Consider the following 14,304-nt stretch of genomic DNA (forward strand, 5'->3'; position numbering starts at 1 on the left):
CAATCCTGAGGACCACAGAGTACTTATTTAGAAGGCAGCACGCTGCCAACAGCTTGCAGTAGGACTAAGGCGATGCTAACCAAACCTGCACCTCTGCAGAATAAATCAGCTGAGTGCAAGAGCTCTCAGTCACGCTCCCAGCACACCACAGATCACCCATTTCAACTTCTGGTGCAAGGCGATGAATGCAGACCTCCTAAAAAATTCTGTCTGAAACGCACCGGTGCTTTGGTGTTTCCCTATTTAGCATTTAGCATCCCTTTGCAAAGGATTTGCTCGTGGTTTTCTTGACAAATAACAACATAATCGTAAATTGCAATATTATAAGAGAGTTTATGGACTGAGACCTTCCAGGATATTTATTGTGCTGCTGCATGGGGGAGGGTAGTTTCCTTTTTCACTTGCCCTTGTAGGAATGAAGTCAAAAGCAGACCCCAGTGCTAAGCTAAGCACAGTCCATCCAATGGAGAGCAGCAGGAATGATGCAAAAGCACTGCCAAAGATGTGTTTCTTCATTCTGGAGATTTAGGATGCTTTGACTCACCCCCGTTGATGTCAACACGTTGTGACTGCTGCCCTGATTACGTTTACAAGGAATGTAAATGTGCCACATTTACAAGCCTGTGACACAAAACTAAACTTTCTCACAGCATTTTGAGGCACCTTGCTGTGTCTGAGAACACCCAACATTTTGTAGGGCTCAAAACTTACAAGGTGGGAAAGTATCCCTTCACAGAACTCAAGACAAAGATACAGGCATGAAATGAGACTGAAGAGGGGGAAAAAACCCTAAAACAAAACCCATGAATGCCTGTAGAAATGTCTACTGCCTAATTATTTTTTTAGTGACATAATTTTTTTTAACACATAAATGCTCTACATACACTTTTCTAGTTGCTCTCACAAACCCAAATCCACCACTTTTTGCTTGCCTTCTTTTTTAATTCCTCTAAGCCTCAGAGAAACTTTAAAATTATGCATACAAAGACGAGTAATTTGTCTATTTGGTTTCCATTTTATTCTTCCCTCAGAAACAGTTTTGCAAAGTATATTTCCAAAAACTTGAGAAACTAGGAACATGATCGGCAACCTTTTGACCCCAGGCATCCTCCGTCCCAGACAGAGCTGCAATACCCAGACTGGAAGGTTCACTTACAGGGTTATTTAGCTCAATTTAGTTCGTGTGGTAGCAGTAGCTTTCACAAAAGCTTTTATACAGTGCTCCCTATGGCTCACTCTTTCCGAAATCATCCCACCAAAAAGTCCAGAATCTGAATGATGTGGCTCTACCAAGAGTGGCATTTATGTCAAAGTACAAATTAAAACTTCTAAGGATCACAAGGACCTGATACATTTTAGCACAGAAAAAAAGGCAATAATGGTTAGCTGGCTACTTTCTGTTTCTCTGCCATCCCCATTATTAAACCATGGAACAAAGCCTTCTATAGAGGAGGACCTAATGATCACTAAATATACCTTTAGTCTTTAATTTAAGCAAAAACTCTGACTAAGTGCATAGAATTAGCTGAAAATAGCAATACAGCTGGCCACCTTTGGCAGATTCACAACCAATATGCTTCATCTATTTGCAGCCACTTCCTTTTGACTGCACCACCTTCATTTAGCTGCCAAGTTGGAAAGAAGAGCAAATGTTGTGCTTCTTTGTAGAGACTGAGAGGAATTAATTCTTTGTATTTTAAGATCAAAAGGCCTGGGTTTGAAAGTGCATAGTGTCTCAGTCTCTTTAAATCTACCCCTTATTTGCTTAAGAAACTCTCTAGACTGAATTTACGGGGTATGACACCAATCAAAATTTCCTCCAAGACAGGGTTGCACCCAAAGTTAGTCTATGTTTCATTGTATGGGGAGAAACAAAATGTGGATGAACAATAGGAAAGGATTTTTTTTTTTTAAATCCAGCTGTTAAAATTAAGCATATTTTCCTTTTAAACATTCTGTCTTTAAATCGAAGTAGGGTGTTAGCAAAGTCATTGTAATAGAGCTTTTTAAAGGCAAATGCAATTTTACAAATGCAACATCCATGAACTGCCATTCTCTGGGTTCTTTAGGTACAAGCCCTGCAGGGCTGGTACCCAATGTCCTGTCAGTAAGGTGGCAGATACTCGGCAGTGCGAGGTGACAACGGGAAGTTTTGTTAAGATACGGATCTCACAGGACGAAATGTCCCAATTAATGCTCAATTTCATCCATAGAAAGTCAACCCACAGTTAATGCACACAGCAAACGTCAGGGTAACTTTTCTCACAACTCCAGTTGGCTAGTTTTGGCAACTTTTTGTGCTATTTTGTCGCTGCTCTCCCTTTCAACACTTAACACAAATGAAAAGTCACCTAACATACTCAGCACAAATAAATGAGCAGTCTTTACCCCATACCAGCTCACGATGCACACAGTCAAAAAGCAAAACCACTTCCAAAAGGAATCTGCAACCAATTTTAAGACATTCAACAGGTCTGTCAAGTGAAGCCTGTAAGCAGTCCTCTCTGTTCATAAATACAAGGAGGGACAGAACAACGTAATAAATACTTTGCAAAATACCACTAAAAGAGGAACACCTCATCTGACAGTCCAGCCCAGTTAGGTGGAGTCCAACAACCAAGAGGCCTCGCAGTGACTGAGAAAAGAGGTAAAGTTACTACAGTTCAGGTATTGCTGCAACTGCATGTCCTTTGGAAAGCTGAGATGGACACCACTCACTACAGTCTGCCAGAGCAAGGAAGTGGGTTAGAGGGGCAGCCCCAGCACTGGAGTGCTACACAAAGTTATTTCTGGCTGTCATGCCCAGGGGAAATTAAAGACACAGTCACACTTTCCTGCAAGACTCGGAAAGGACAAACAGATCAAATGCCATTCCAAATTCACAGGGAAAAAAATTCCTCCTGCCTTTACATGCTACAAAACCAAGTAAACCATTTGTGCCAACCCATGACACTTGTCATGTCTCACTGTAGAGCACGTGGTGGAATTGTTCTTTAAGCCTCTCTTCTACCCATTGCAGAGCCAGGCAACGGTAGCTGTTCAGAAATATTGGTTCTATTTTTCCAAGACAGAGGGTTATATCTTAGACACAGCCAGGACCAAACTTAACTCCATCTGGCCACTGTAAGCAGCAAGAATTTCAGCATCCCTACCACAGCAAATCACATATAATAGAACATATGCTCTCAAATCCTCTATTTAATCATACATCAATTGATAACATACTAGCACCTAAATATACATAATTTCTGAATGGTTGCAGAAGCAACACAATAAAATAAAATTCTGTCTCAACAATGCACCATTTTGTCCAAAAAACAGGCGAGTCCTCAGTCCCCCTACACCTTTCAGCCTCAAGATGCACAATCACAAATTTAAAAAAAATTAAAGCAACATTTCCTGGTAAATTGGGCCCAAGTAAAGTTGTAGTTAAGGTAAACCAATTTTGCCATAATTACCAGAAGACAGAGGGCAGGGAAAGTTACACTAAAATTTTTACTGCAGTCATTGGGAAGGGGAAGAGAAAGAAAGAAAGAAAAAAAGATTGTTATTTGCAGTTAAGTATTGCAGAACTGTTTTAACATGCAAAATATAAAGAAAGAAAAATTATAATAGATAATAGAACAATTTGTCTCCTCTTCTGTCCTGAGAAAGGTAAATCTGGGAAAGAAAATAACATAAAAGGAAGGAAAGAAAAAAAAAAATTTAAATCCAATTGATTGTCTTCCTTACAGCCCAGCCATAATTTCCTGCGCATAGTCATGTCCAGCTTCACTCCACAGAGGATCCAACATTCCCTGAAACTGCTTCTGGCACAGGAATGCATTGATTATAAAGCTGCATGTGACTTGCAGCACATAATACACGGGCATCTCTTTCAGGCTATACAGCTCCTTGGCACACTGTCCGAGAGGCGAACCGCTGAAGGCCAAGAATCAGATTCTGGGTGCTGGTCCTCGGGTCACTGCATTGGGGTTTGTTTTTTTTTTTTTTGCAGCTGTAAGAAAGAAGGTGGGGTGGAGAAAACTAGAAAATTAGACTTTATGCTAAAAAGCTGGACAACCAGATAGGATTTAACTCGTCACACAGCTGAAGAAAGCATTTCTCTCAAGTCTTTGATACCTACCTACCTACCTATCTATCAAGGAAGAAACACAGCCGAGCAACAAGGCTATGCAAACATTTCCAGGTTCTAAAAAGATCGAGCCAGTCAAGCTTCCCCCTTGTGGTTTGCATGTCGTCATCAGCATTGCTTCGTGTTTATATAGCCTTATAGCTCAAATATGTTTTATATGTCTTTGGAGGATGAGTGCACATATTTATGAGTTACAGTGATTGCTTCTTCGTGAGCAGTGCACAGACATGTGCAAAGCAGAGGTTCCCAAGACTGTAATCCTGTCTCCAACTAGAACACTGTAAGAGAAAGAGAGAGGCAGGAAACCAAACCAATATACAATGGTACTGACACGTTTTATTAGGAAGGAGCATATATAAATTAAACAATACCACATCAGCACAGCCCCAACAAATCCTCTCAGCTACAACTGATTCTTAAGCAGCAACATTCTATGATGCTAAGGCAAATGATCTAATTTTCTATATTTATTTAGTATCCTTCATCTTAAAAGGTCCCACAATAAGTTCTATTTTTTTAATGCATGTGTATCTCGCAGCTGCCCCTTCCCTTCTCATTCTTCTCTTCCCTCCCCATCAAAATTAAGTTGCAGCATCGAGTATACTAGCTGGTAGAGGAGACTAAAAGCAAAGAATCCCATGAGGAGATTGGATTCTTTTTAATGGATCAACAGAGATCCATTAAAATTCAATTGCCAGTTTCTACCAAATGAAGATGTCACCTCCCAGTTAACTGAAATTTGAGTGGCATTAAGATAGAAAGGTGCACCAAAACTAAATGGAGCAGGAGAATCTCAACACCTGTGGTTCTTGATGCTTTCCTATGCTTAGATATTAGGAAATCACAGCCCTAATTTTCAGACATGGATGCACAGACGGCATCTCTAGACTTCATGCTGGCATTTTATTTCAAGCCCATGCAACATCAGGCCTGTTACAATTGTTGTTTGTTTCTAGTCAAAAGCTTTGTAACAGGTTGCTTTCCAAGGTGTCTTTTGGTTTCTCAGTACAACAGAGGCAACCAGAGCATTTGTTATAAAAACCAGAATATTGAACACAAAATCAAACAGTCTCACGTTTACCCTCCCGTCTGATAGCCTCTTGAGGAAAGTTTCTCTACTCAACTACACCCTCCTCTACTTAAGACCTATGACCTAGGAAAACTAGTGCTAAACATTTTTAAGACTAGCCCAGCATCTCTCCTTTGGCCATCAGCTTAAAGCAATGGAAAAGCAGCAGCAAACCTCCAGTGACAGTAAGAATATACTTCCACAGATTCTGAAGCTCTTTACCTTCATCAGATGTTTCTCTCCCTCTGATCCCAAAAGATCTAAGATTTCAACTCCCATCTATATGGGTTTCAAATAAAGAAGTCTAAAAATGGTCTCTTCCCCATGTATTTCAGAAGCCATCCACAAACAATTCCTCTATTCATATAGGCCTAAAAGCAGGAGAGTGTCTTAGCTGCAAGACCAGATGAAAGCTGAACTCATGTCCACAAACTCAGAAGGAAAGCCAGAGTCAGATACCAAAGAATCAGACACCCATGCCAGCCCGCATTCTTCATACCATATATATTTTAAACTAAAATTATTATTTTACCATGTCACTAGTAAGCTCCACATCTGAGTGCAAAATTACTCCTGCTCAGATATGGCTTATTTCCTCCAGTGTCATGCACAATATAAACACTATTGCTGCTGATGAATTTGATAAAGAGCCCTGACCTGACCCACTCAGCTGAGCTGAGACCAGTGGAGGAATGGAGAGGACAGGGGAACCACAGATCCTGCTGCGCCCTGGAAGCAGCAAAGCCAGCACTACACAGAAACTCATTTCTCAGCTTGGCCTCACTCTCATTAAACTCAAATGGATTTAGAAAAAAGCTACATTACCACAGTTGCTTCTGAGCCAACATTTATTCTGGCAGGCTATCATCAGAGCTATTGAAGTTTTTCTCTCTCTTTTTATCCTACTGAAGTGTTATAATAGGAGCAATAATACATTTACATTCACTTTATTCTTCCTTAGCATACAGTTCAAAATTCTATAAATGGCACTCAAGTAGGTAGCAGAGGCATTTTGGCTGTACTGCTTACATCCTCCAGGCACTCAACCCCTCCACTGTACGCTACAGCAAGGACTAAACCTGCCACTTCATACCAGCTATTGACATTCTGATTAAACAAAGCTGCCTACAGAATGGATTCTCCTCAAAATATTTGCATGACTCCGATCCACATAGATGGCTTCAGGATTAGTGAGAGATCATGAATTACGCCATGAAACGAACACATTTGCATCCCAGATCAGTATATCAGTCACAACATCCAGTTTGGAATCAATGGGCAACCCATAAGAGCTTTGGGAGTTCTGGCAGACAGTGCAAATCAAATAGTTACAACACATCAAAATGCATCAACTCCAGGGCTAAGAATTCCCCAAGTCTTTTCTAAAAATCTGGAGACACATTTTTTACATTGAAACTATGGAAGAGAATTTCTGTGGAAAAGTGAGGGCAGCAGATGAAAGGAAGGAAAGAGACCTGAGAAGCAGAAGGAAAGATGAAGCTTATTATTTTGAAGAATCAAACGCTTAACATGTTTATTTATAAAGTCCTGAACTAAGATTTATGATCAGACATGCAGCACTGCTTACAGCCTCTTCTCGTCATATGTATGAGATGGCCACCGTATGGCCCAGCAATTTAATACAGCTGGGATCCCATAATCCCTTATTGCTGCCACACAAACTGAACAATACACGTACAGGAGAAGAGTAAGAAAAATACTGCAGACAGAGAAAGAAGGCGAAAAGCCATGTAAAGTAATATGAAACACGGAAAAGGAAATACAGACAGAAAAAACCCTGCAGCAGTTGCCTTCCCAAAGAGCCCCTCCTGTATCAACCTGCAGAAGGTCTCCCACTCGACTCTCCTAACTATTAGAAATCTCAAACTGTCTCACCTGACTCACACACATATATATACATACACACATATACTCTATTAGTAACAGAAATGAGGAAAAGGAAAGCCTGACCAGGTAAGATGCATCCTTTCCAGCACAGCTAACTCCAGATTCATGCTGCTCAACCCAAAGATGCTATGTAATCATCTTGACCAACACATGGCAATTACTGAAGTGGCTGATGAGTGGCGCTAACCAAGAGCACTTGACTTTGTGCTGGCAAGCCAGTCAACGATAGCATCCACCACATGTAAGCCAACAGTTCGCGTATAATGGAATCTCAGATTAAAACCAACGTGGAAATGGTCGCTGAGATGAGAGTCTGTTTACCACAATAAACATGCTATTTTCTAGTGTCCCCGAAGATGTTGCCTGTATCATTTCAAAACATTTACTTTTTGTAGTCAAAATGAAGACAGATGTTTTAAGAGTCGACAAGCTCTTCCCCTTACTGTTGCAGAGGCTCATAACAGAACCAACCCCCACCTTTTCTGCACACAACTGCATGAACAGTTTTGTAAAATGCTGCAACTTGCTGCCTGACTAACCGTCACTCAAAATACAATATGGCTATCAAGTGTTTCACACCCCTCTGCAGGCACTAGTGTTCATATCAGGGACAAATCTTGCCAATTCTTCCTGCAAAATGTCACAGAGACACAAATCTTCCTCAGTGCCAAAATGCTTTGTGAAAGACTCTCACTCTTTTCTTTCCCCATTACTGCAATATTCTTCTATTCCACACTGATGAATCCCATCAGAATATTTCACAGAAATCACTCTTATAACTAATGTGTTGGCTCAGTCACTTCCTCCTTTGCATTTCTCGACTGATTCCCTTTTCTCTGCTCTTTCACACTTTAAAGCCCTCGACAATCTATCTCCATCTTCCCGGTCGTCTTTGCATGAACTGTCCAGATGTTGAATCGCACCTCTGATTAATCTACCTCCTATTTTTCAAGTCATAAAGCAAGCAAATAGGCCCAATTAGCTTTATTCCTTTTTTAAGCTACATCAACTCCACTCCTAAATTTTAAACTCTACTAAAAAGGAAAGAGGGTCGAGGCAGTACATTTTCTTAGGGTACGTTTATACTCAGAAGGAAGCTTTGGCAGCAATGTGAAGTCCATATTTGCCAGCTCTCCATGGCTCCTCATATGATTTTTCTGCAGCTCTGCAGATTGCAAATAGAACTGGTTTTCCTGCAACAGAAACTCTATGATTCATGCTTATTCAATGTTTAAATGAGCGCTAGTCAAAAATGAATTATACTCCTTTCCCTCTCATCCGTACAGGAAAATATTCTACTGGCATATTTTAATAAACGGACAAGGATCTGTATCCAAAACTAGGTACAGAATCATAGTTAAACCTTCTAACATCACACTTCTTCTCGATACAGATATGCCCTTGCTCATACGTGTACCAAAGCAGTAGCTACGTGTAGTTTCTGCAGAAGGTGGAAGTTGCACGATGTTAAGAATAAAACAGCTAATAAAAATTATCTCTGTCAATGCAGTAAGAGACTTCACACACACAGATTTAGTGAAGTGACATATTTCACCGAGGTTTAACTGCTGAGTCCTACAGGGCTATTTTACATAGCCACTTTTTTGGATGAAACTGAGAGTCCCGGCTGTAGCGGCTAACGAGGCTTACATTTGCAAAGCGCCGTTCTCATTACAACTAAACCACTACAGGACCACCACGGTAAAAATTTTCAAATCCAAAAGCAAACTACGGAGACCTCAGGAATCACAAAGATAAAGCATTTTCCTGACACTTACCAACTCAGATGGCAGGGGAAGAAGGTTTTACACATAAGGAAAAAGGCTGTATTTCAGACCCATTTTGAGATGAGTATTGCTGAATCGTGGGCTGGGCATTCTGCATTTCCCCACATCCACCCTGGAAACAAAATCCGGCTCCAGGGCAGCTGCCCTGAAAAAGTCTTTTTGGAGAACAGTATCTAAAATGTGCTGTTAGGGCTGGGATATCACACACACAAAGATAGCAATCCAGAAGTAAAACTATTTTCTATGAAGTTTGTGGACAGAGCATTCAGAAGAGAAAGTTGCAATCTGGCCACATCTGGTAGCATATGTGTTTTTTTAATTGATGAAAATGTTTTTTTTTTTCCCCCCTATCAGAAGACAGAAAGATTGGGGGAGAGGGGAAAAAAATAAAGGAAAAAAAAAGAAATATTAAATAAAACTGTGACAGAGAAAGCAACCAACCAGACCAAAGTGGAACTATAAGCATCAAGAACTGAATAAAGCTGAAAATCTGTATCACTCATTTTTCCACCATCGTTAAATATACTCAGTCCCAGTTCCGACAGGAAAGTGGGGGAGGGGACCACTGAGAGAGGCTTCTGTCCCCTTAGCTCCTGTTTCCTAATGGTCTAATACTGCACGGTTTTTTTTTAAATCAGCTTCCTTGGATTTTCAGAACGGTACTTCCCTTCTGCAGAACCCTCTTATTCATAAAAGGAAAAATATTCATACGATACTTGACTTCAGACTTCATCAGAAAAAAGAGTTTCTTCTGCAAAACTTAAAATCTCACACCGTAATGCACAGAAGTGCATTAGATTTCACCCATGGCGGGATGAAAAACTGGATAAATACAAGGGAAAGAAGGGAATTTATATTACCCTCAAATATAAGTGCCAAAACTCCTAAATATGCTCAGTTCCTGATGGATTTTTTCTGCATGATCTCATCCTTACAGCATCTGGATTTGGAAGAGGCTCATTCAAAAAAACCTCAGCTTTGTTAGTCTACAGACATACTCTAGTTACTAATTTTTTTATTTTTTTAAACTCCTGACCTGAGACAATTTTCTCCTTGTCTGTGTGTGCAACACAGACCGAGTGCTAACAAGACAAGCTCCCACACCTGTAGGAAGTGGAGAATTTAGCCTAAAAATTCTGACTGGCATTTAACTTCACAGGGTAATACTTCTCTGGGGGAGGGGAATTTCCTATAGCTGCATTAATTCAGGCTAAAAATACCCATGCTGACATGCTGTCATGTGAGAATCTCTTTGATTCCAAGAGTTTATTCAGAGCCTTCGTGTTACTTTGAACTTTTTTGTTGTTTAATATGATCATCGCTCCATTTGTCATCATATGACAAGAGCAGACAATTACACAAGCTGAAGATATGTCTGCCAGTCATAGCATGCCATCTTGCTGCTGTCAAGCAAAGAGATGTGCCTCTACACACCTCTAGATTGAGTTCATTAAACCAGCCTGCAGGATATCCCTCGGTAATGACACAGATGAAAGACCAAATTAAAACTGCTTAATTCAGATACACAATCTCTAGCATTTCCCACCTTGCAGTCTAACTGGTTAAGCTGCATGTTTGAATAAGCTCTCCTAACACAGAAGCAGCTCTAATTCTCCACTTCCACCATTTTTAATTAAAGCATCTAAAATATTTTCAGAATTTGTTTTGTACTTCCCTCAGCCTTGAACATCAGCTATGCTATTTAAAAAAAAAAGCAAGCTGGGCAGCCACAGCCACATTTTAACATGTCTTCTCTCAACCAAAGCACGGAAAGCAGCTCTCTCCTATGTTCCAATTGCCGTAGGAAGAGGCGAGCACACTGGCGATGGTGGGTGTCAAGCAAAAAGCTGTGTCTCACCTCAGAGAGCTGCATCAGTGGCTTTTCAGCACTTACCGCTGCTTTCCCAAGGCATATATGTTGCCTCTAAAGCCTTGGTGCTTCATTAGTAACAGCACACTACCTTCACATTCCTCATCCAAAATCCAACTTCCCAGTAGAGCATTCTGAAATAACATTTTTAACCATGTGCTTCTTGAAGTTTTTTTTCATTTCAAAACATACAATATGAAGTTCTTCTTACTGCACAATTGCCTTTCTCATACAAATCGGACAGAAGAAGTAGCAAGCTTACAAAGCACATATCCAGGAGTTTCACATTAACATTGTGAAAAATCCATGGGGAAGTAGCACCTACCTCATAAGTAGATTGTGCCATGTTTTCAAACAAAGCCTAATTAAAATAAGCTCATCTGAATCAAGAGCCAATTCACCAGCAAGGAGACAACTGCTTCACGCAGCCTCCTATCACAAAATATTTTCCTGACACCGGCACAGCAAACATTCACGTTAATAGTGACAAGACTATTTCCAAAGCCAATGCACTTACAAGTCTAAATAAAAAAAACCTGGAATTCCAATTTCCATTATGTTCTCATTAGTGGCATAACATATCAGAGTTGGGGGAGAAATCTTAATAAGAATAATAAAAATGGTTATTACACCAACAACATTACTACTGCATTCATCAGTACAGCTAAAAAATCCAAGCTTTTATGTAACTACTAAAGTGTTTTCTTTACCAACATGATTTGGCACGTTACCAGCAACCCAAAGGGCAACAGGAAATGACAAAATTGATTTGACTCAAAATTCGAGTTTTCCTAAAGTCTGATTCTAAAACAATGCCTGGTTAAATATATATATATATATACATACTGTACATAATTTGTTTTTATTTTTAAAATATTCCCACGAAGCAGCGCTAATTCTAAGCTTGAACTCAAGGGTCAGAGAGGGCCTGCAGCTGAAGCAAGAACGCTGTGGTGGGCAGGGATGCAGCCACAGCCACCCCTGGAACAGGCAGCTAACCAGCCTGCCCCGAGAGAAGGAAAAAGTCACATTCTCCTTCTGTTCCTTCTACTTTTTGGATGTAATAACTGTTTCTTCCTTTCTGCCATCTGACCAGCAGAGAGTCAGAGGAAAACAGGAGGGGAGAAGACCTCAGGAGACCATTTGCCTGCTTCCCATCCCCTCGGGGAATACTCATGGCATTCAGGACAGAATCTGGCCTCTTATTAGGGTCCCCCACAGCACAAAAGTCTCATCCTTGATCAGCTTTGGTTTGCTCAGTGCAGGGACAAGGCGTGGGCGCAAACCTCACCCCCTGGCACTCCGGCACCCGTTTTCTCCCTGTCTCTCACAAAAGCATGTTTTCACTGCTGGGGAATTAGTGTAGCTGCCCATCCACCACACCAAAACCAGCAGCTTCCCAGCTCAGCCTCTCCTGGGCAGGCATCACCAAAGGCTTGCTCTTAACTGCACCACGCCCCCAAAATACCAATGCCCCATGATGTGCTCAAACACTATTTCCATCCACATTTCAAAGCCAAACTACTGCACCACGAGATGGCCGAGAATATTAAAATACGGACACAACTTTGCCAAAGAGGTTTTCCCTTTTCTTAAAACAACCTCTTTAGAAAACATTCAGCACATTTCCATCTCTGTCAAGAGAAAGTGCTATGCTGCAGTTCCATCAGCTGCAGCTGAAAGCCCGCTGTCTGTCTTCCCCCAACCCACAGAGTATAGACCGTAGAGCCCGACCCAGCACTGCCAGCATAGCTCCTCCAGGTATTGCCTCAGTGCTTGCTGCCACTACAACCCAGTTTAGCATCCCGGAGGCAGCCCTCCAACACTGCTGCCAGCCCCGCAGCAAACAGCAAATAATAAAATAGAGACTCCAAGGGGAAAAAATGGTAGCGCTTACAGCGAGTGTAAATGAGGTGCAGGAAAGGGAGGGACGAAGGGCACCGGCTGCCAGGGATCTTCTTTAGGTTGCCACTGCTTTTCTAGCTACAAAGCACTGGCAGAGGGAATGCTGCAAGCAACTTGCTCCCTGGAACAGCACAAGAAGAGGAGGCTGTTTGTCTTTTGAGCCTGAGCTGAGAGAGAATAGAGGCTATGAGAGCAGCAACAAGAGCAGGGAGGAGGTGACTCTTTCTCTCATGTCTGCTGGGTTTACAGCAGCTCATGTGCCTCAGTGAAGCAACAAATCTGGAAAAGAAGCCGAATTCCCTGCCTTCCCACTTCACCTGGCAGGACTCAAAAGTGTCCTTGTCACACATCACACCTAGAGAAGTGCTGCTTTAGCCACGGGCCAATGATTTAGCCAACAAACATGGATACCACCAGTCGTTCACTGAGCTAAACATCGTTTACTCCAGCACAGGAATCTGCCTGCATTATGGCACAACCGCTTAAGCAAGAACACAGCTTTGCCTGGCTACGGTGACCAGCCAGAATAAATCTAATTTGTATACAACTATGCCTAAGCTATCCTACAATCACATTGTTCAACTCACCCATATATGCCCAGCATAGCAGCAGCGAGCATGCTTCCACATAGACAACCCCCTTCCTACAAACCAAACTTGGCCCCTGTGGTGACAACATCGCACCCCCAGCCAGGAAAGCGAAGGCTGCCTGAACGTTTAAGCAGCAGCCTACGCTGACACCATTTAGCTCATTTCATTTCCAAATGCAAAAGACAGGTCTCTGATACACAGACAACAAATCCCCACTAGCCCATTCTTACATTCAATTTGCATAACAGATCACTCTACAGCATTAGTGGAATTCCACGCTGCAAGCACATTTAATAAAATCATAGCGGCAACGGCTTAAACAGCGCATTAGTTAAAATTCCTGCAATGCCTTTTATCGGTGGAGTTACATGATATGGGAAGGGTGGTGTGCCCTAACGAAACCTCACGCACACAGCCAACAGACTGCAACAAAGACTGAGAGATGACAAGAGCACTCCCACAGAAAAACAATTTAAGGCCTGAACCCCGCCACTCCCACTCCCAAAAGCCAGTCTGGCGTCATGTAAGCAAAAGCCCTACTCCGTGTTACATTCCTGGAGCCGCAAGCAAAGGGAAGGAGAATTGGTGGAGGAACTGTGTGCTCGGCCCCAGCACTGAGGCATGCTTTGCATTCTTAAGCAGCCCCCTCTGAAACCAATCATAGTTACTCACTAATTGGCTAGAAGGAACCTCGCTCAAGCCTTGACAGCCAAAAGAAGTGCTCTGACTTCTGGTGACCGTACGAGACAGCACAACTCCTTCAGCTGACAGTTAAGGGAGGGGCAGAAATCTGCATTAAAGCTGTGCAATTATTTAATTGTGACTGCTTATGATAATCAAAGTACTAGCAAAAAAAGATGCACAAGACAGGAGCACCGAATTATTCGCAACTGAGGCAGGTACAATCGCAGTAATTCAGATGCACATTTACACGAGTCAGGGCAAACACTCAGAAGAGGGGGCTAAATTGCAGAGCATCCTTAAACCATCTTAGTCCTAAAATATTTTGCTCTAAGGTAAAACATGCACCATGTATTTTA

General features: G+C 41.7%; 1 protein-coding gene across 1 annotated transcript in view; it reads right to left on the reverse strand.

Annotated features, from left to right (window-relative positions):
- JARID2 (jumonji and AT-rich interaction domain containing 2) overlaps positions 1-14,304 on the reverse strand; it is a 214,896-nt gene that overhangs the window by 184,821 nt on the left and 15,771 nt on the right. The window lies entirely within an intron of this gene.

The sequence above is a fragment of the Empidonax traillii genome, unplaced genomic scaffold (assembly GCF_003031625.1).
Source record: "Empidonax traillii isolate 1590-97213 ecotype Southwest subspecies unplaced genomic scaffold, ASM303162v1 scaffold225:size1387458, whole genome shotgun sequence".
In the NCBI taxonomy this organism is placed as follows: domain Eukaryota; kingdom Metazoa; phylum Chordata; class Aves; order Passeriformes; family Tyrannidae; genus Empidonax; species Empidonax traillii.